Source organism: Propithecus coquereli, unplaced genomic scaffold (assembly GCF_000956105.1).
Source record: "Propithecus coquereli isolate 6110/MARCELLA unplaced genomic scaffold, Pcoq_1.0 Scaffold1, whole genome shotgun sequence".
NCBI classification, from domain to species: Eukaryota; Metazoa; Chordata; class Mammalia; order Primates; family Indriidae; genus Propithecus; species Propithecus coquereli.
The window spans coordinates 5,836,609-5,857,847 of record NW_012133857.1 but is presented as its reverse complement, the minus strand read 5'-3'; positions in this window follow the sequence as shown (position 1 = coordinate 5,857,847).

Here is a 21,239-nt window from a genome sequence, read left to right as displayed (position 1 = left end):
TCATCCAAAACATATTACTACAGCCTGACAATATGCAGTTAACAAAATAGACAAAGAAAACAAATAAAACCCAACAGTAAAATGATTCTGTACTACTTAGTTTGAAACCAACAAGAATGTGAAATCAAAATGTAGGAAATTACAAAGGACAACCCACTATGAAGCAGAATACAAATAAAGAAATATAAAGTAATAATAAAGGAAAAATTTTAAAGTAACTCATCAGGCGTTGTAGTCACTATACACAAAAGTCCAGTGCAGATAAAGCGTCTGTTAAGTGTACACGTGAATAGCACAGAGGACCACTGGAGAAGGATCCTCGCTCTGCTGTTCAAGGTTAGGGGTGAGCAGGACAGGAGTCAAGAACAACAAGGACAGCAGAAACTGAGAGGTTTCTGAAAGCTTGTTAAAAATGCAGCCACTGTGGGGGAGATGGGAGCAGACTGGAGGGTGACAGCTAAAGGGTATGGCGTTACTTTTTGGGGTGATGAAAATGTTCTAAAACTGACTATGGTGATGATTGCACGACTCTGAGAACATACGAAAAGCCATTGATTATACACTTCATATGGATGAATTATATGGAATATGAATTACATTTCAATGAAGCTGTTACCAAAAAAAGAAGAAAACCACCACAAGGAATTTGAAAGTAGGACTGCTGAGCACATGTACTACCCTTAAACACATCAACAAATCTCTGAAAAACAGAAACAATGCTCACAAAAGATAAATCTGAAGCTACCAGAAAGGTTAAATTGCCTTCCGCATCAACTGTTTAGAAAACCCAAGATAAAAGGAACTTCTGACACCTTTTACAGACATTTCTACTGAAGACAGGGTAAGCAAAATGAGATTTCATGCTTAGAGACGATAAACTTTGGGTTCCTAGATTTTCAATGACAAGAAACAACTGTTTACAGCTTAACATTGCTGAATGGGTTGGGTGTTACTGGACACACCAACAGCCCTTTGAATTTTACTCGGCTTCCCAACTAAAAGGAGTTATTTCTCTCTTACTGTTAAGTTGATGTCCTTGAAGGTCTAGGCCAGGAGTCTGCAAACTATGGTCCAGAGGGAAACCCAGCCCCCTGCTGTTTAAACAGATAAAAGTTTTAAATAAATAAAACCCAGCGCCCTTCCTTTAGGCAGTGCCCATGGCTGGTTCTGTGCTGCCACAGCAGAGAAGCAATTGTGACTGCGACCATCCTACCTGCAAACCTAAAATACTTCCTCTCTGGCCCGTCACAGGAGTTTGCCAACCCCCGCGCTAGGCCCTGAGAGCCCCCGTCCTTCCTCCACTCACCCCGTCCCAAGTTCTCCAGCCCAGCAAGGCTGAGAAGCAAAGGTTCAGAGGGGACTGGCACCATGAGGCCTTTCCTATGCCCCTCAGCCATTCAAGGTCCACTCCTGTCACCTAAGAATCTTCTAAAACCCAGCCTGTTCGTGTTGCCCAAGATTCTTCCTTCACTCTCCACCCCTGCTGTGGTTGACTGCGGATGAAATACCATTTCCCAGCTCTGGGACTGTGGGCCAGGCCACGTGACTGTTGAGGCCAATGGGATGTGGGCAGACGTAAGTCCATATCCAGCCAGAGGCTCCCACGGTGCTGGTGTGGCTGGGTTCGTCCTCCTGAGCGCCTGTCCTCTGCCAGGAGGAGAGCCTGCCCCTAGGTAGCCACTGCCCTCGTATCCCCAATCCCCAAATGAGAGACAAGCGGAGCAGACCTGAAAGGACGCCCAGCCGGCCCTGGGTGACCCATGACCACGAGCGAGAGGTCACTGTTGTGGGAGTTGGGAGTTGCTTGTCAGTCAGCACTTCCACCGACACACCTAACTTAAAGTCCCGTCGAGCACGACCACGGACAGCTAGGCTGAAGTTCACCACCATCAGAATCTCCTTACACGCAGTCCACGCAAGAAAAACACGGCCACATTTGGCTTTCGTAACAGCCTCCCTTACAAAACATAACTTCAGAATTAGTTCCAGCACACAGAGTGACCAGGCGTAGAAGAAAGGCTGATGGATGAAGGCAGGAGAAGGGATGGAGGGGGAGATTTCTCTTGTTCTACACTCCTAAAGATGAGGAAAAAAAAAAAAAAAGATGCCTGCCTCCCCGTCAGACTCTGGCAGCCAATGCCCTTTTCCCTCCCGCCCTTTCGAAGCTGCAAACCCAGCTACGGCTCCGACTCCCGGCGCCAGTGCCTCCCGGGCCCACTAGGCGGTGCTGTGTCCCTCCCGCCCGGCCCCAGGCGGCCCGACTCAAAACGAGGCAAAGGAGGAGAGCCGGCCCAGAAAACTGCTTCCCACTTCTACTCACCAAACAAACCCACATAAAGAGCGAGAAATAGCAGTTAAAATAGCACTGGACAAGGAAGCTCAAACCTGCAGGTAGAACAACCTGAATAGTGAGTGGTAAGCATTTTTCAATGCTGAAAAAAAAAAAGCATAATTATATTTATCAGATAAGCTGAATCCTAACATGTTGGGTTGGGAGTGAGAACAGAATTCCTACCAAGAGAAGAGCGGGATGTCAGGGTCCCTTGGCACGGCTCTCCCTTTCTGCCTGCTGGGGGTTTGAGGCGGGGGGTCCTGCCTACAGCCTCCGCCTGCCCTCATCTTCCCGGCCATTCGGAAGCAAGGCCGTCCATCTCTCCCACTAAGAAGGTCCAACTTGCCCCATGCGCATGGTCTATCAGCTGGATGAAAATCAAGCTAGGGTTTAAACCTCCTGGAAGGTGAAGATGAGGGTCTTGCTCTGAGCTGGCCCACTGGGGTCTGGAGCTGGTGCCAGCATCCCCTGGCTCCTTGGGCCACCTCCAGTTCATTCTCTCCCATCTGCCTTTAAAAATCTTTGCTCATTTGCCACTCACGCCATCCCCCGCCTTCTGCTCACCTACCCACCCCTCAGCACCTCCAGCCTGGCACCAGGCCCGCAGTCGTCCTCCACCACGTCCAGTCGCTCGTCCAGGCTGCTGCCGTCACCCCCAGGGCTTGACGTTGTCCTACTCCCCCACCTCTCGATTCCTGGACCTTGGTACCCTCAGTGGTCCTCCTGTCACACACCACCTCTGCCAGCCACAGCCAGGCCACCTCTGAGACCTGAATGCAGATGCCCCTCCCTGACCACAGCCACTGCCCTCACAGCTCTCCCTCAGTTATTCCCACCAGTCCACGCCGAGCCCCGCCCCCTGCCCCTGGATCTCTCCACTTTGCTTCTGCCGCCCCACTCCCATCCAGCTTGAACCTCACAGCCCTTTGCTTCAATCGCATTGGTGCCTGAGGCCATCCTCCCTCGTTCCCATGGTACTTTCAGGGCACCCACAAGGCAAAACCCAATTCTGGATGAAACCAACTGTCCACCTTGCTCTCCCTGAAGCTGGATTCCCAGACAGGGCCGACTGCGAGCCCAGGAATGCTGTGGGCTCCCGTCCCCAGAAAGGCCACCCTGCTTAGCACTCTCCCTCCTTCTCCATCACGGTGACAGAGGGTGGCAGGGTAGGAAGTGAGACAGGCCTGGACAAGGGATGAAATAGCCTCTCCACAACGCAGTAAATTAGGGCAAAACCGCCTTCCATGCAGCTTCCAGTCGGAAGGGTGAGCTGGCTCTTTGTGTTCTCCTCTCCCCACCCCCTCAGTGGTCAGGTTACCTCCCACAGAACTCAGCCTTCAGCCTTTCCACTTCAGTTTATTCAAATGATCACCTCTTCCTTCCCATTGAACTCTAGCTAATAATTCAAGTCTTATTGCACACTGATGACACGCAGAGTGAGTGCTAACAGACCATTCGTTGCAAACTCAACCATCAGTGTTTGGGCAAGAAGGTATAATGCCTGTTAGCCAGGCACAACAGGGAAAGGGCCAGTTTAGGACGGACCAACTTCCCTTCTCCGTGAGCCAGAAAAGCACAGCCTGTGACCTGTCGCTTCTATCTAAGAAGCTCTATTGAATGCTGCAAAGCTTCCAAAGGCTTCACCAGCCTAAATCCACCTTGGTTTCATAATTTTAAAAAATAAAAAGATTATTTCTTTAAGAGGAGGAGGAGAGGAGCAGAGAAAGGAAGGGAAGGAGGGGAGGAGGGAAAAAGAGACACACAGAGGAGGAGGGGCAAGAGGAGGGAAGGGGAGAGGAAGAGAGACAGCTGGAAAGGAGGCAGGAAGAGGAGGGGGAAGAAAAGAGAGGTAGGAGAAGGGGGCACAAGGGGGGAGAGAAGAGACTGAGAAGAAAAAAATAGTGGGTAAAGGAAAACTGAAAATAAACGTCCTGCAAGATACTCCTCTGAAAACAGAGTACCTCCCATCAGTAGCAGAGTGACCCCAGCTCCTGGTATCACCACAGTTTAAAAAGTGAGACCCCTGCAGCCCTTCCCAGAGCACACCCCGACTGATCACCTATCAGTATGTGTTTGTTCCGTTTTCCAAGATAGATGTCTGGGAAATTTAAAGACCCAAATCACAAAATATATGGTGATCCCTGCTCCATTTATATAAGGCACCATGTGCATCCACAGGTGACCCAAAACATGATCCCTCACTTCTGGAATTCAAAATCCAAGCCTAGCAGACAATGAAGTACTAAATGAGGGGGGCGGAAAGGAACGCATAAATAGTAATTATCTTATTTAGAAGTACAGAGGCAACCACTCCATGAGCTATAACTAGAAACCTGTTAAGAAGCATTTACCTCAGGTCACAGAAAAGACAATAAAAATTCCTCTAGGATTTACTGAAAGATGTTCAACCTCTACACACTGAAAGGAATTCCAGTCATGATCACATGTGCTGCCGTTTTATACACCTCAATTGGCAAAGGGCAAAGCGCTTGCTAACACCCGGGTGCAGAGGGTGCGGGCCCACACACCCTCCCACATTATCTGAACAATACGCACAACGCCAGCTCTCGGACACTATCCATCAGAACTGAAGCCTCCACTCTAGGAATTCTCACGAGTACCTTCATCACATATCTGCTCAAATACCTGGGAACACTGATCTATCTCCCAACCCCATCTGCATTTGTAAAATACTGGAAACGATCCGCATGTCTGTCAATAAGGAAGTAATTAAATCAATTGCAGGTCTCGCAAGCCATGAGTAACATGCAGCTGACGAAAAGAAAATGATGGACGTGTGCTACCTGGAAAGGTGTCCAGTACAGATTACTAAACAGAAAAGCAATGGTTCGTTTAGTGTACGTCCCTATTCAGAGAAAACATTAAAGGGAGGGAGGGGACATACGTACTTACACATGCATAGAATAGTTTTAGAAAGAAACAGTGTTTCCTTTGGGGAGGAAAGACAGAGGTCTGGGGATCTGCTGGGGGTGGAAGACCCCAAGGTGCAGTCTTTAAACTGTTTGTGTTTGTTGTGTTGCATGCTTTCTAAGGCAGTGCTTCTGAGGGTGAGGAAGAAAGTCCCTTGGAGCACCATCTAAAAAGCAAAAACTGGAAACAGTTTACAGTACCTATCAATAGGGGACTGCTGCAGTGGTTCCTTCTTGGACCCTGAGTAGCCAGCACGATTAGTTAGTTGCCTTTGTGGCTGCCACCTTCGGGCAATTCTACCTGCAGGGGCAGGGCCTAACTGCTCCTTACCCATCCTCATGAGGCCTCGTCCATGCAGCTACAACTCAAATACAGGTTACGTCATTTTACCTTAGTTTCTCCTTTATATTACAGTAAGGCATTATACTGATTCTTTTAAAATTATGTGTTTAAAAGGATTAATTATCTATTCATTTAATCTCAGATTAATAAAATAGGAATTACAAAATGTTTGTTATAGAAAGAAACACTAGGTCTTTTAGGATTGAGAATTGCTGGTTTTTCCTAGTCTGGTCAGGCTGCTATAACAAAACTCCATAAACTGGTGGCTTATAAACAACAAACAATTATTTCTCACAGTTCTGGAGGCTGGGAAGCTCAAGATCAAGGCACCAGCAGATACAGTGTATGGTGTGGTCCCATTTGTGTTTTTTAGAAAAAGAGTATGTGCAAAAAACTTCTTGGAATGACTTCTTTTTAACTGTTAAATTGTATTGATGGTGGAGTGAGAGTTATTCTGCACTGACTATGCTTTGTTATACTTTCGAGTTTTACCACTTATGTGTGTTATTTTTATAATTTAAAATCCTAGTTAAATGAAACTATTTTAATATAATATAATAATGAAGGACAGTAACTTAAATAGGGTCAGAAAAATAACACTACTGGGTCTAAACCCCAAGGATCCCTGTTTTACATAAGAAGTTAAGCTGCCTCACTCTGTGCCTCCTTAACAGTGGGGGCAATAATAATCGTACCCACCTCACAAGGTTATGCTGAGGACAAAATGAGTTCCAGCAGCAGTGTTTAGAAGCCTGCCAGGCACAGAGATGCTACTCAGTGTCAGCCGTTGTCAGGATTTGTGAAGGCTAATTTTATATGTCAACTTGACTAGGCCATGGGGTGCCCAGAAATTTGGTCAAAAATTACTCTGGGTGTGTCTGTGATGGTGTTTCTAGGTGAGATTAATATCTGAATGGGGAGACTGAGCAGAGCACACTGCCCTCCCTAACATGGATGGGATGGGGCTCATCTGATCAGCTGAAGGCCTGAATAGAACAAAAAGGCCAGCTCTCCGGCATGTAAGAGAGATTCCACCTGCCTGTCTTCAAGCTGGGAGCTAGCTCCTTCCAGCCTTCAGACTGAAACATTGGCTCTTCATGGGTCTCAAGCCTATGTGAACTAAAATAAAATCTTAAGGCTCCCCCTGACACCAGCTGACTGATGGACTCCCTCTTGGCCAAGGGCATACCCTAAAACTGAATTGCGGGCCATGAGGAGGGAGGTCAGATATGCTTCCTCACACTCCCCAGCTTCTAGGAGACATCCTTTGTAAATCATTAACAGGCCTAAGGCTACGCAAGACACACCTGCAGGTCCTTAATTTACAAAAATACATGCTCATGGTTTATCTCTTCCTTATCTAAAAACATTATAAGCCTTTAGAAAAAACTTCATTTTTTTTTTTTAACCAATTACAAGTCAAAGAGTCTTTAAACCCACCTATAACCTTAAGCCCCTCCGCTTCGAGGTGGCCCACCTTTTCCGGCCAAACCAATGTATGCCTTCCATGTATTGATTTATGACTTTACCTGTAATGTCTGTCTCCATGAAATGTATAAGTTTCTTGGGCGTGGCTCTGGGTCATAGTCCTCAAATTTGGCTCAGAATAAACCTCTTTAAATTATTTTACAGAGTTTGGCTTCTTTTCCGTTGACACCTATCAGCCTTCAGACTGGAACTACACCACTGGCTCTCTGGGTCTCTGGCTTGCCAACTGCAGATCTAGGGACTCCTTCGTAATGGAGTAATCCAAGTTCTTACAACACACACATACACCTGATTCTGTTTCTCCAGAAAACCCAATATAGGATTTATTAAATTCAATTTACTCAGGTCTAATTACAGGTATAATGTATAATGTTTCGGCTCATCATTGTTTCAGCTTGATTTGCTCAAGTTTTTCAATATTCACAAGAGATCAAGGGTCAGTGAACACAGACAAATTTCTGACTCTAAAGTTCCTCATGAGACTCATGTGAGTCCAGAGTCACATCCAAATCTACCTGCTTGGCCTGATCCTGGCAGAGGTGCACCCCTGTCTGTCAATCCCAGTCAAAGCCCCCACAGCAGACCTCAGCTGAGCAGGACGAACAGAGCGCCAAGGGCTAAGGCCCACACTTGGCCCCTCACCAGCAACTGCATATTTTTCTATTATAATTTATTATTTGCCAGCTTTCTAAATGGTGTGAGGTGGGCGAAGTCCATAATACTCAGGGGACACATTAAAAACTTGTTTCAAATGAAGAATTAAAACCAATTAGGAAGAAGATAAAAAAAAAATCAAACACCTGAGAACTATAACTCCCCAATTGTGTCAAGAATCTTACAAAGTCATTTACTAAATTTTACAATTTATGTCAAAAACCCTGTGTAATAAATATATTCTGCCCACCCCTCCTGTGGTGAGGATGATCAGCCAGTGGTCACAAAACTCATTTCTAGCGTATTTAAAAAGCAGAGGTGAATGTTTTTGTGTTTTTGCAAAGACCAAATGCTAGCTCTAGAAATCAGCACAACAGGGCCCCATCCTGCATTCCATTTGCAAAAACAAGTCAACTGTTAAATAGAGGAGATTCCACTAAGGGAAGGAGCAAAAAAACCACTTCCAAATTACAGGCTTAGAAAACAGTTGTAATCTCCTAGAGTCTAATTCTAATTCATATCTTCCCACTGTCAAAGAAGGGATATTTCACTGTCTATTCTTTCCCGTTTCATTCATTAATATAGCCAAATAAGTACCATTGAGGTTATAAATTTTCAAAGGAAAACACATTATACTGGACAGAAATTAAGATCTCTTAATAAAATGTATGCGAAGTCCATAATGTTTTATTTGAGCATGTTTTCAGAAGATACATCATCAAGTCTGATGGCTTTAATCAGTGATTGAAAAGGAACACATCCTAAACCATGGCCCTTTGATGAGGAGGACTGCAAGCAGGACTGCTCCTAGGAGCACTTTCTTCCTGAGCAGTCCTCCCTGTTCATACCTCTGCCCACCTCTGTGCTCTGAGGGCAAGACCCGTCCTCACCAACAGATCCCAGCAACTAACACAAGCCCCAGCCAGAAGCTGGCCCTGAATATAGTCTTACTGATTGATGCATGTTTAAAGCGTCTCTAGGCTTATTCAGTAAGATTTACATGTCTTACAACCTAAAACTGACTGGAACAGGACAAGAGGAGCTCACAATTCTCAAGGGTTTACTGTTTTTAGGCCCAGAGAGCTTTTAGGAAACAGCGTGTAGACAGGACAGAAAGCAGTCAGGTCATCAACCATCAGACTCTGACCAGCTTAGAGAAGTGAGGAGAAACACAGCCCCCAGCAAGAGAGATGAGCTGAGCAAGGATTAGCAAGCCCTCCATCACCGGGTGTGGACTGGAGTCATAGGGCCAAGCACCTAGTAAAGGACAAAAAAAAGTAAGGGCGGAAGAGAGGGAAAGAGGGAGAGAGGGAGAAAGGCTGGTCTAACTCTGTTTTTCACCTTTTGAAAAGTTCCTTGCTGACCCAAGACACCAGGCTAGGCTCTAAGAAATGGGGATAAAGACACAGGATTAGAGAAATCACGGAGCTAGAGAGGCCAGAGGGGAACTCAAAAACCCTGCTTGCAGCTTCACAGAACTATGAAGGGGACAGTGGTAGGAGTCCAGGGCACCTGTTTCCAACTCAGCCCTGCTGCTCACATCCCACAGGGGTCACTTGCCTCCTCTGAGCCTGCACAAGAGGATGAGAGGACAAGGGGATGGGGGGGAGCAGCCTCTAAAGTCCCTCCACTCTGCCTGCCAATCATTCAGTATCACGGTTTCCCTACCACATGGCCACGGACAAGCTGCCAAACAGCAGAGAGCAAGACACAAACAACTTCTCCTGTGGTCTTTTCTCCTTTCCGGCCACACCGCAAAGAAAACAAACAGCAGACACACCCGGTAAACACACTTACCACATGAGTTTGTCCGAATAAGCTTGCCTCGGCCGAGTCCTGGCAGAGCCTGGGCCCTCACGGGCTGCCCGAACTGAAAAACCAATGCCATGTGCAGGCATAAACTCCAAACGCAATTCAGAGAAAGAAGAGATCCTCCATGAGAACCCAGCCTGGGCACAGCCACCCTCGCCTGCCTTCCTCAGCAGTTTTCTGAGTGTGCCTGTTAGGGCAAATCCTAAGATTGTGAGCTGCCCTGGGAGCACAATGGGTTACGTAACTCCGGGCGGCCTGGGAGCCCTATCGGCTCATCTTGTTAAACCACCCCAAAATGACGCACCCAAAAATGTGATACCTCTAGATGGGGGGCAGGGGAGTAGCAGGGAAAACAGGGCTTTGTGACGGGCATTCGGTTTTGCCTAAAAATTAGAGTGGAACAAAAAGTCTGCTGTTCATCTCCGGGCTCGCCGGGAACTGGGGGAGGAGAGCATTTATCAGAGGCTGCATGCCAAGCAGCGTCCCGGGAGTGCACTTGGCAGAGCACTAAGAGGCCACACATGCATTCCCAGGGATATGCTAGGTCTCTCGGATAACTTTCTCCATTTTTTTCTCTAATTTTCCATGACCATCTAATAGGACTTTAATCTGAGCACACTCTGCATCCTCTGGCTGCCCAGCACCTTAAACACACACCAGTACCTGTGTCTACACTCCTGTGTACCAAGCCTCTGCTCAACATGACAGCACTGAGCTGTTTCTCAGCTGCCCCCAGTCCCAACAAAGAACCTCGCATTACCATGTCCCATAGGGCTTGAAGTTTCAGCACGGCATTCTGTGTTTCTTTGCCCTCGGTGGTCAAGTCCAGAGAAACTGAAACTACTTTAACAGGCTGGATGTTTCCTGGATTTCACTGGTACAGACACCACTAGAATCCCAGGGGTCAGTTCACATGGGCTTTTTTTTTTTTTTCACTTCTGCCCTTTGTGAACAAAGTTCACATGTTTGGACAAATGCAGATGCAGCTGGGACATCGCCTCCTCCACAAAGCCCTCCTGGTCCTCCCCTGTCCTTTCCCCTCCAAGGTTCAGCTGGGCGCCCTCCGTGGCACCCTCCTGTGTGCTGGGCTTACCACTGCGCTAACCTCGGGTACAGACAATTTCCACTCGCTCATCCATCTCCCCAACCAGACTGCATTCCTGGGCAGCAGAGAACACGAGCCCTGGAGACCCAAGACCTGGATGCAACTCCTGCCCCTCAGAGCTCAGTGATTCCAGGCAAGATGCTGAACCTTTTGAGAGTTAGTCCCTTCGCTTGCAAAAAGAGGATAACCATACGCACTTCATAGGGTTGCAGTAATAATTAAACGACACAATTTATTCACCCAACAAATGTTCACTGAGCACTGGCCAGATGTAGGCACTATTTCAGTCACTGGGATTCGGGGGCGCACGAAGCAGACATAGTCCTTGTCCTTGAGGAGTTTACAGTCTATTGCAAGTTGGGCAGACAAAATGCAAACACACAGTACCCCAGAGGATGGTTAAGTCTGGGGAGAAAAATAAAGCAGGAAAGGGAGATAGGGAAAGGAGAGGTGGATCACTCTTAGGGTGATCACGAAAGGCGTCCAATGAAACGTCACTTGGAGAAGGAAGAGGGGTCATGAGGACATCTGGGGCTAAGGCAATCCAGGTGTGAAGCAGCAGCAAGAACAAAGGCCCTGAGGCTGGCGCACCTCGAGTGCTAAAGGATTAGCGAGGAGGCCAGCATGCCTGGAGTGGAGGGGGACGAAGGGGGAGCCCATCGCTCAGACCCTCAGAGGCCACTGCAAGACGGAGCTCACTGCAGGTTTGGAGGAGAGTTCAACCATCTGACTCTGTATTAAAAGCCAACTGTCGTGGCTGGTAGAGCACAGACTGCAGAGAGGCAAGGGCGGCAGCAGGAGGCCCAGCTGGGAGGCCAGTGCAATCACCCGGGCATGCAATGAAGGTGGCTGGGACCAGGTGGCTGCTGGGGAACCATGAGAAATGGCCAAATTCTGGACACATTCTGAAGATAGAGCCAACAGAACTCCTGGCATACGGGTGTCAAAGAAAAACAGAAGTCATAAAGGCCTCCAAGGTTTTTGGCCTGAGCAACCAGAATGATGGAAATACCATTTACAAGGATAGAGAAGCCCCCAAAGCAGGGGTGGGGGTGGAAATCAGGAGCTCATTTTGGGCTGCGTAAGCTAGAGGTGCATGTTAGGCATCTAAATAGAGACTTACGTGGAATCGGACTGAGACGTCTGGCATGCAGGAGAAAGGTCTGGGTTGAGGACAGAACAGAGGTTGCTTTCAAAATCCAGGTACTGGCGAGAGCACTTGGTGTGTGGATGTGCACAGGAGAGCAAAGGGGCAGAAGGGCTGAGCCCTGGCCCCCAGTGTCTCCAGACTTGGGAGAAGAGGAGCTGCGGCCACCAAGGCAGGAGGATGAGGAGCGTGTGGAGGCCCAGAACCCAAGTGAGGACGTTTGCGAGAGATGGACTGACAAGAGTCAACTACAGCTAAACCTTGAAGTAAGGTGAAAACTGAGGATGTATCCCTGGACTGACAAGGCCATCAGTGCTGGGGGATGGCAGGGCACGAGCCTGCCCACAGTGGGCTCAGGAGAGAACAGAAGAGAAACTGGAGAACACAGAGGAGCAAAGACACAGGGCCTGTGGGGAATGTGAGGCTGAGAAAGAGTCTACTTAAGAAGGGAGAGATAATAGCATGTTTTTGCACTGATAGGAAAGATGCATGTTTGAGGGGGTTAAGAATGATGCAGTAGAGAAAGCTGAGAAGTTGGAACCGTGTCCTTCAGATGGCAGGTGAGCAGAGGTGGGACTCAGTGCACAGGTGGTGGGCCACGTGTGTGGGCCACTCAAGGGGATGGGAGAGGAGGTGTGCGGGGGCCTGGCACGGGGGCCATCTCTGTGCCCCTCTGTAGCCAGGAAATTCCTGACACACAGGAGGTCCTAAGACTTAACTGGTAACACAGAACAATGAGAAGCTACTGGCAGCAAGCTTGCATATATTAAACTGTCATCAGGCATTACTTTAAACAGGAGGACAAAAGCAAAAATTGCAGGCAAAAATGGGAACTAGGGAAAGATTTGTTAAAGGATACAAAATTACAGCTAGATAGGAGGACTAAGTTCCAGTATTCTATAGCACTGTAGGATGACTATACTTAACAATAATATATAGTTTCAAATAGCTAGGAGGATACTGAGTGTTCCCAACACAAAGAAATGATATGTTTGAGATGATGCATATGCTAATTGCCCTGAGCAGATCACTATACATTATATGTGTTTAAACACTACTATGTACCCCATGAATATGTACAATTACAATTTGTCAATAAAAAAATAAATAGAGCAAACTTCTACATGAACGCAACTGGATTTAACTATGATTTTTCTACTTGCTGCTGTTAGGCACACCATTCTATGCCATTTCCATAGAAAGTCCTCTCTTGTGCTGGCTCTAAGCACTTGTCTCAGTGTTTCCCAGGGGAAAAGAAACAAGCAAGAGCTCTGGTACAAAATGCGTGCATAGCAGATGCTGCCAGTGAACTGGGAGGTGATTATCCTGCTCCTGAGACACTGGGAAGTTGTGACTGACACAGGCATCTATGAGAAGCACTGTCTGTGCAAATCCTGCTGGTATACAGGGCACAGCATATAGCTCTCCGTTTCTGCATCCCACGATGACAGCACGTGCTGCTTCCATTGCACATAACTTATCTGTGAAGAACTGAGCCTCGGAGAGGGGAGGAGGGGGCTAAACTACACTAAGCACCTACTGGGGGCCATGCATGCGGCTCACAGCTCAATGTTACCGTCTTTAACCTTCGTGACAATTCTGGGAGGTGCTATCTACATCTCAGGTCACAGAATGATTCACTAGCAAAGCAGGTTCTGGATGGGAAGTCTCATAATGCCAAAGCTTGGACTTTTGCACTTGGTGGTTCCACCCCACATCCCTGCCCCAGACTCACTCCTGCAGCTGCATCCCTTCCCCAGTCCTCACTGACTGCAGCCTCCCTCCCTTCCTCCCTAGCAGGGAAAGGGCCCCCATACCGGTAATGGTGCAGGCATCCCGGTACCCTCTGGAGCTGGGAGCATCTTCCACAGCCTCGCTTATATAGTGTTCCTCAGGGATGCCCGGGCTGCAGGCTAGGACTGCATGGTTCCACGCCTCCGAAGGGGGCACGGAGCTGGCCAAAGTGTCTTCGTGCAGAGCTGTGGCGTCCAGCTTGGCAGGTTTCACAGGGAGGTGCCCACTGCCATCGGGGGCCCCACTGCCGGAGTCTGGGGCAGTCGGGTGGATGGCCCCCAGTAGGTCTGGTGCACCAGCAGGGGCTCTTCACAGGGAATCTACAGGATAATCCAGAGAGAGGGGCACGGTTACTCAGAGTCTAGGAATAAACCTGGGAAATTCTTTTAAAAATAAGGGCCCCAAGATGATGTGGGTTCAGACTGCAAATTCTGAAAAGTGTTTCCTTCTAGTCAAGGCATCTCCAATCACATTCATCAGTCTCAATAAAACAACTGCAGCGAAGTTTCATTCAACTAATCGGGCATCAATACAGACCAAAAGAAGGAGCACATGGCTTCATTTACTTACTGAAACCTGCCTTGAAGCAGCTCTGTGCAAAAAATTCACTAGACCACGGCTAAAATGATGATGCCTAACCTGAAGTAGGGATATCCAGGAGACCTGGCAACCACCCATGTGTGGGAAGAGCTGTGCATTTGCAGTTTGTAGCAGACACAAACTGATGTGTTCCTACAGGGTTTATATACACCAAGTGAGGTAACATTTTTATTTGTATATTAAATCATGGAAGATGTGATGTTTCTAACTCTTGCAACCATGTTATATTCTCAACTCTCTTAAGAACTTTAGGGTATGCCCCTACCTTAAGCTACAGCAAGATATTAGAAGACTGCTAGAAAAGGGACAGTACATGACACCGGCTGTTGAGGACTCCACTCTGCCTCAGTAACACAAACCTACACGCAGGAGCTTTCTCACACATTTCCGGACAGCACTGCTGCCCCTCCTCCCAGCCCACCTCCACACACGCTGCACGTTGTGCGTGCGTACACACAAACACACACACCTCGCAGACGTGTCAAACAGGAACTCAATGAACAAGGCAGGAAGCCTACAAAACACTCTTTAGCACAAGAGATCTCAAACCGTGATCTGAGAACCCCTGGGGTTTCCTGAGAGTGGTTCAAAGGGTCCACAAAGTCAAAACTACTTTCTACGACCCTTTCACTCTCATTCTTTCACTGAGGTACAGCGGGATTTTCCAGAGACGACATGATGTACGATGATGCCATTGCTCTGAAGGCTACTTAATGAAGTGTGTGCTTCGGTATCTCTGTGGTTGAAAATCTTACGTTTTAATTTCTAATACAATATATATGAATCAAGACAAGCATATAAACAAAAGCTCTTTGGGATGCTCAATAACTCTGAGGGGTCCTGAGACCAAAAAACAAAAATAAAGCTTTAGAACTACTGCTTTAATAAATGATGTATTATAGTTCATTTTTTAAAAACAAAAATGGAAAAATGGGGAAGTTAACAGACGTGTTACCCGACATGGTGCAATCAGTTCTGAAAGAAAACTACAACCCTGAATCCGTGACATTTTTCCTCAGCTAGAGTTTATTTACAAAAAGACACCAAGATGATCCTTATCTGAAATACTTGGGACCAGAAGTGTTTCAAAATTTCAGATTTTGGAATATTTGCATTAGACTTCCAGTGTAGCATCCCATTAACCTGAAAATCCAAAATCCTCTAATGAGCATTTCCTCTGAACATCATGTGGATGTTCAAAAAGTTTTGAATCTCAGAATTTCAGATTAGGGATACTCAACCTGTATAAATGAACTCAGACCAGGTGATAAACTTCCTACTCTCATTAAAATGGGCAAAAAAAAATAAAAATGGGAAGGGGGTGTGGGTGTATAACCCTGGTGAAAAGGGAAAGGTAACATGAAAAGCTTGGAATTTTTAGGAATTTCTGCAAGACAACACATAGATTAAACTAGATTGTCCTATGTAGTCAGTGACTTGAGTACAGACAAATGGATAAGCTGCCTCACAAGAAAATTCTAGAATCCCCAAGTAGAACCCCAAAACATCTGGGCAGCAGAGGCCAGGAGCGGGTAGACTAGAAGACTCCCAGAAGTTCTCAGTAGTGGTCAAGGAGCTGGGATGAGGATTTACCAGGCCACGCTAAGGAAAGCTGGGCGCTACAACAGCGTACCCCACCACGGGCCCAAGGAGGCTTCTCCTCGCTGGTCAAGTTCTGATTCTTGGTCTGGATGCTGACTTGCCTACTACAGTCAGCGCATGAAAACCCACGAAGCTACACTCTTCCCATCTATACACTTTTCTGTATGTATAGTTCAATACACTAGACAACAGATTCCTGAATGCAGATGCTGAATCTGTGAATTAGCTTAAAAAGTCATCCCTAAACTAAGAATATAAAAAGGCACATTGATTAGAGTTCCAGAAAAACCAGTAAAGATTTAAGACGAAAAAGAGCAAAGTATACAAAAACAATCTTTAAAGGATTTTCTAGAGCTAAAGATTTACTCCTTTAAATCAAAAGTTTCTACTCCAAAACTCAGACAAAATCAATGAAAAAAAAATCCTAAATATAATCTAGGGAAAATTTTAAATTCCAAAGATATAGATAAAAAGGTACCCCCGTATCTCTACATGCCATGCCAGTAGCCAGTGGAATAAGTTCCTTAGAAATTTAAGTGAAAAATAGTCATGTAAGACTTCTATACCCAATTAAGCTATCATAATACGCAAAAACAACAGAAAAACATTGTCAGGTATTTCGAAACTTCAAGACCCTGATACTCCTGAGGGGGTCCAAGTATGCCGACAACACCTCTTGGGCTGTTACTAACAGGTTGACATCAAGAACTTAGAGGTAAAGAAGACAAGGTAAAGTAAAATGGCAGTGAAATTAAGCCAGGAACATTTAAAAATCAATGTCTAAATAATGCACATGATTCACAAACCTAAATCAAACAGCCCAAAAGAAAAACGGGAAAAGTATATAAAAATTCCTTCCCCTTGCCAAAATACATCTCCCCCAAATATTTTAAGGAAATGGTGATTTTAAAAATCTCTTATCAGATCAACAAAAATTAAAAAATTACAATAGTGTCCAATTTTGTAATTGTTTCAGGAAACTTATAGTCTTATGCATTACTGGAGTAGGGTGAGGAGTATAAATTCAGAAAGACAGCCTGACGAAATGCATGCGGCTCTTTGGCCAGTGTATGCATAGGTCAGAGATGTTTATCAAAATGAAATGCTATAAACAACCTAACGTGCAACAGTAGAGCACTGACTCATTAATTACGGCACAGCCATAGAGAAGTCAACTATGCCACCATGAAAAGGAAGGTTCAGAGCAGGTATGAATTTGTCAACATGGAAAGATGCCATAGACAGAGAGACAGTAGAAAATGAATGTGGGCCAGGTGCGGTGGCTCATGCCTGCAATCCTAGCATTCTGGGAGGCCAAGGCAGAAGGATCGCTTGAGGTCGGGAGTTTGAGACCAGCCCGAGCAAGAGTGAGACTCCGTCTCTACTAAAAAATAGGAAAAAAGTTAGCTAGGCAACTAAAAGTAGAAAAAATTAGCCGGGTGTGGCGGCATGCGCCTGTAGTCCCAGCTACTCGGGAGGCTGAGGCAGGAGGAACAAGCCCAGGAGTTTGAGGTTGCTGTGAGCTAGGCTGATGCCACGGCACTCTAGCCAGGGCAACAGAGCAAGAATTTGTCTCAAAAAAAAAAAAGAAAGAAAGAAAAAGAAAGGAAAAGTAAATGAACGTGCACTTCAAAAGGTTCTACAAAATGCATTAACAAGTTGAACCTTCACTTGGCCCAGAAAGATATTGCTATAAAATAAATATTTCGAGTATAAGCACTTTCTAAAAAAACAAAATTTGGAGACATCAGCAAATGCTCACTCAAGCCCTAAAAGAGAACACAAGCCAACAGCTCTGAAGTCCAAAGAACACTTCATATGTGCAGCAACTGGCAAAGCCACTCAAAAGCTTGAGAGGTCTCTCTTGAAGTGAAAAGACTAATCTTTCACACTTATTAAAATCAAGTGGGAAATATCCTACATTTCTATCAATAGAAAACCAGTTATAAACTACTGCACGTCCAAACTACTGAATTCTGTAAAATGAGATAATCTATACGAGGCACCTACCTCCACGCCTGGTACACATTAAGTTCTCAAAATAATTGTTATCATTGACATTATAATTTCCAGATTCTCAGAATCAGGCACCTTTCTTGGTTCTACAACAATATTCATATGTCAGCATTTCCAAAACTATTTTAGCATGAAACCTTTCTCCACATACCTATTCACATGGCATTGATTTCATGGAGTACACTTTGGGGGATGCTCTATTCTGGACACAACCTTCATGCCTTGTCCATCCAACACCACTTATCCAGAGCTCATCTCCCCACAAAATTGTGAGCTCCTTGAAAGCATCAGCTGGTCCTGGCACATATTAGGTACTATGTAAATGTTTACAGAATAAACAATAATGATGAAATAAGGGGTTTGGGCCAAATGACTTTGAGGATCGCTCAACACTATAAAGCTGTGGTTCTATGATCTACACAGGAACCAAATTATATACTGCTAACCTTGAAGACTAACAGAAATCAATGGGAAACCACCTGAAGTATTCCAGGTATACAGACCACACCCCATGGGCTCTCTGGATGGCTCCAATTTAACCCCATGTCATCCTTTTCAATACAAATCAATATACATCAAATGTGAATTAGTGGTCAAACATAACGTAGACCAGGAAGCCTCATTTACAGACCCCTCAAAAGCTGGTCTGCAAGACCCCCATCCAGTTTCTAGGTTGAAGAGTGAGCATGTGTGTTCTGGGGAGACCCAGGAATTGTGGAAGAAGGGACGACAGAGCTTCCCCAAGGTGCAATGCCTCACTTCACCTGAAGCACACGGGCATTTCTGAGGCTTCACAGGGGACTCAGGAACAAAGCAACTGGCAGCCTGGATGCTCTCTGGCTCCAGCAAACCCTGGCATGCCACGCAAAAGGCTTCTTTCAGGCAGAGGAAACAAACAAGGCTTAAGAAAAGTGTGGGTGGATGTCCCTGAGAGATGAAAGCGCCTCTGTTGAAGTTACCAAATTCTGCCTAGGGAGCCTACAGGAAGACAGGATTTTTCTTAGCAGAGGAGTGAGAAATTCTGCAACCTGGTCAGTTTTTCAGCAAAAGAGGTGCCAAGAAAAGAAGTAGGAGAAAGTATACATGGAGGCGGCTGTGCAGTTGAGCTGAGCCTCCGGCACTTGGCCCAGGTCCATTGCCTCACCCTTCTCAACTCAGTAGTCAATGACTCCAGGCCCCAGGTTGTCAAAGAGTACTTGATGGGCTGCTCAAGTTTATTTCAGTTTGTTGCTGGACTCAAATTTGCTGACAAAGTACACCTGTGCAAGTTCCTAAGATGTTCTCCCCCTCCAATATGTGATTTTTGTGGCTCAGAACCTGAACCAAAACCCAAAGAGCTGTGTGACACTGAGGAGATGGTGTCACATCCCTGGGCCTCAGATCCCTCTCATCTGGACAAGGAAAGAACTGAACAAGCAGCCTTCTAGCCACACTCCTCCAGGAGCTACAAAAAAAAGGGCAGGCAGAATTGCAGGAGGGCTTCTGCGCCCTTCTCCACTCTCCCTCTTGCTACAATCGTAAAACCATTCCCACCCACACCTATGTGACTTCTGGCAGGAAATCCTAGTAGTCGCCAGCAGACAGAGTTGCCCTCTGTGAACAATAAATCACCTATTTCACAAGGAGTAAAAAGGGAGCTTGCTCCAAGACAAACTCAGAAGTTGTAAGGAGAAAAACAGAGTCAGAGCTCCAGATTGGAGCCCCAACAGGTGATACGGAGAAGCCAGTCCTCGGTGACTCCCTCTGTGGCCAGCCAAGTGCTTCAGCTTTCAGGGTTTTCTTTCTGGGCAGATTCATCTGATATATCCAGGGACTGTGATTTTATTCAGCAATTCTGAACAAACAGGTCCAAGTACAGCAAAAGTTTTCAAAAGGGAACAAAGTGTTCACCAGGATTATGTCAGTCTTCTACTGCTGCTGTAACAAACCACCACAAACTTAATGGCTTGAGATAACACCTCCTTCTCAAATCACACTTCCATAGGTTTGAAATCCACATGGGTCTCACCAAGCTCCCACCAAGGTATTGGCAGGGGTGTGTCCACTACTGAAAGCTCTGGGAAAGAACTGGTATCTACGCTTATTCAGGTTGCTGGCTGAATTTAGTTCTTTGTGGTTATAGGACTGAAGTCCCCGTTTCCTGCTGGCTGTCGGCTGGGGCTGGTCCTTGTTCCTAGAGGCTGCCCATGTTCCTTCTCTTGCTTTCCATGAGCTCCTGGAGGCCTCTCTCCAATCCCTGCGTGTGGCCCCCACATCTCAGAGCCAGCAACAGCATGTGGAATCCTTCTCATGCTTGGAATCGTCACGACGTCCCCTTCTGCCACATCTTTCTAGCTTCCTCTTCTGCTTTTAAGGGCTCATGCAATTACATTAAACCCATGCAGGTCATCCAGGATAATCTCCCTATCCTAAGGTCACGCGGTTCACAGCCCTAACTCCATCCGCAGAGTCCCTTTGTGGCAGTGCCTAGATCAGTGCTTGACTGCGTAACCGGTGGGCGGCAATCTTCAGGGGATGAGTTTGGGATTTTGCCTTCCATGACGACCTTCGGTTCTGAAGGCACAGTCTGCCTCGAGAGGCCCCGATGCCCCAAGCCTAGTGAGAAGGCAAACCAGAGTCAGCCCACAGCAACCCAGACCCTTCTGGCCCCAGAAGAAGACGATTTAGATCTGACACTGGGGACCAGACAGACCTGGCTTTAGTCCGAGCTCAGCCACCACCTACTGACAGCAGCCTCTGGCCAGGTTGTGAGATTTCGCTCGTCTACAAGAGGTGGGTACCTCTGCCTACTTGTCAAGTTGCTGAAAGAAGCAGATGCAGTGAAATTAGGTAGCCTGTCTGGCCTAAGATCGGAGGCCTGAGGCTGCTCTCAGGAGTCATAAGTATTTAGCCAACGAACATGCAACAGAGGCATATTTTAGACGCTTTGTTTCTGTCTGAGGAGCAATCACATGGGAAGGCCAGCCAACCTGCAGGCTGCGTATGGTCCTAAACGAAACCAGTCATTTGGAAGCAGGGTGGGCACTCCAGGACCTTGGCTCTCATCTGAGGCCAGCTCACTCTGAGGGCCCTGCCTAAGGTGCAACCAGCACTGGAGTCTGACCAGGGCAATCTTCTTTTTCTTGCCATCTTACAGCTACTTCCCTGAGCAAACTGCTGCCTGCTTCAAAGGTGAGGAGACCAACATGTGCTCTTTTAAAGTGCAGACAGCTCCAGCACTGCTATAATTGTAAAAGGAGCCACAGGTCTGGCACGATGTTTAGTAATTTACATGTGCGACCTTGTTTAAGGTTTACAACCTATAAAGTTACATCAACACCTACTTTTTACAGGAGAGGAAACAGGCTCAAAGAGACTAAATAACTTGCCTAGGATTTGAGCCCAATTTTGAATGGCTCACTCTATTACAACTTGAG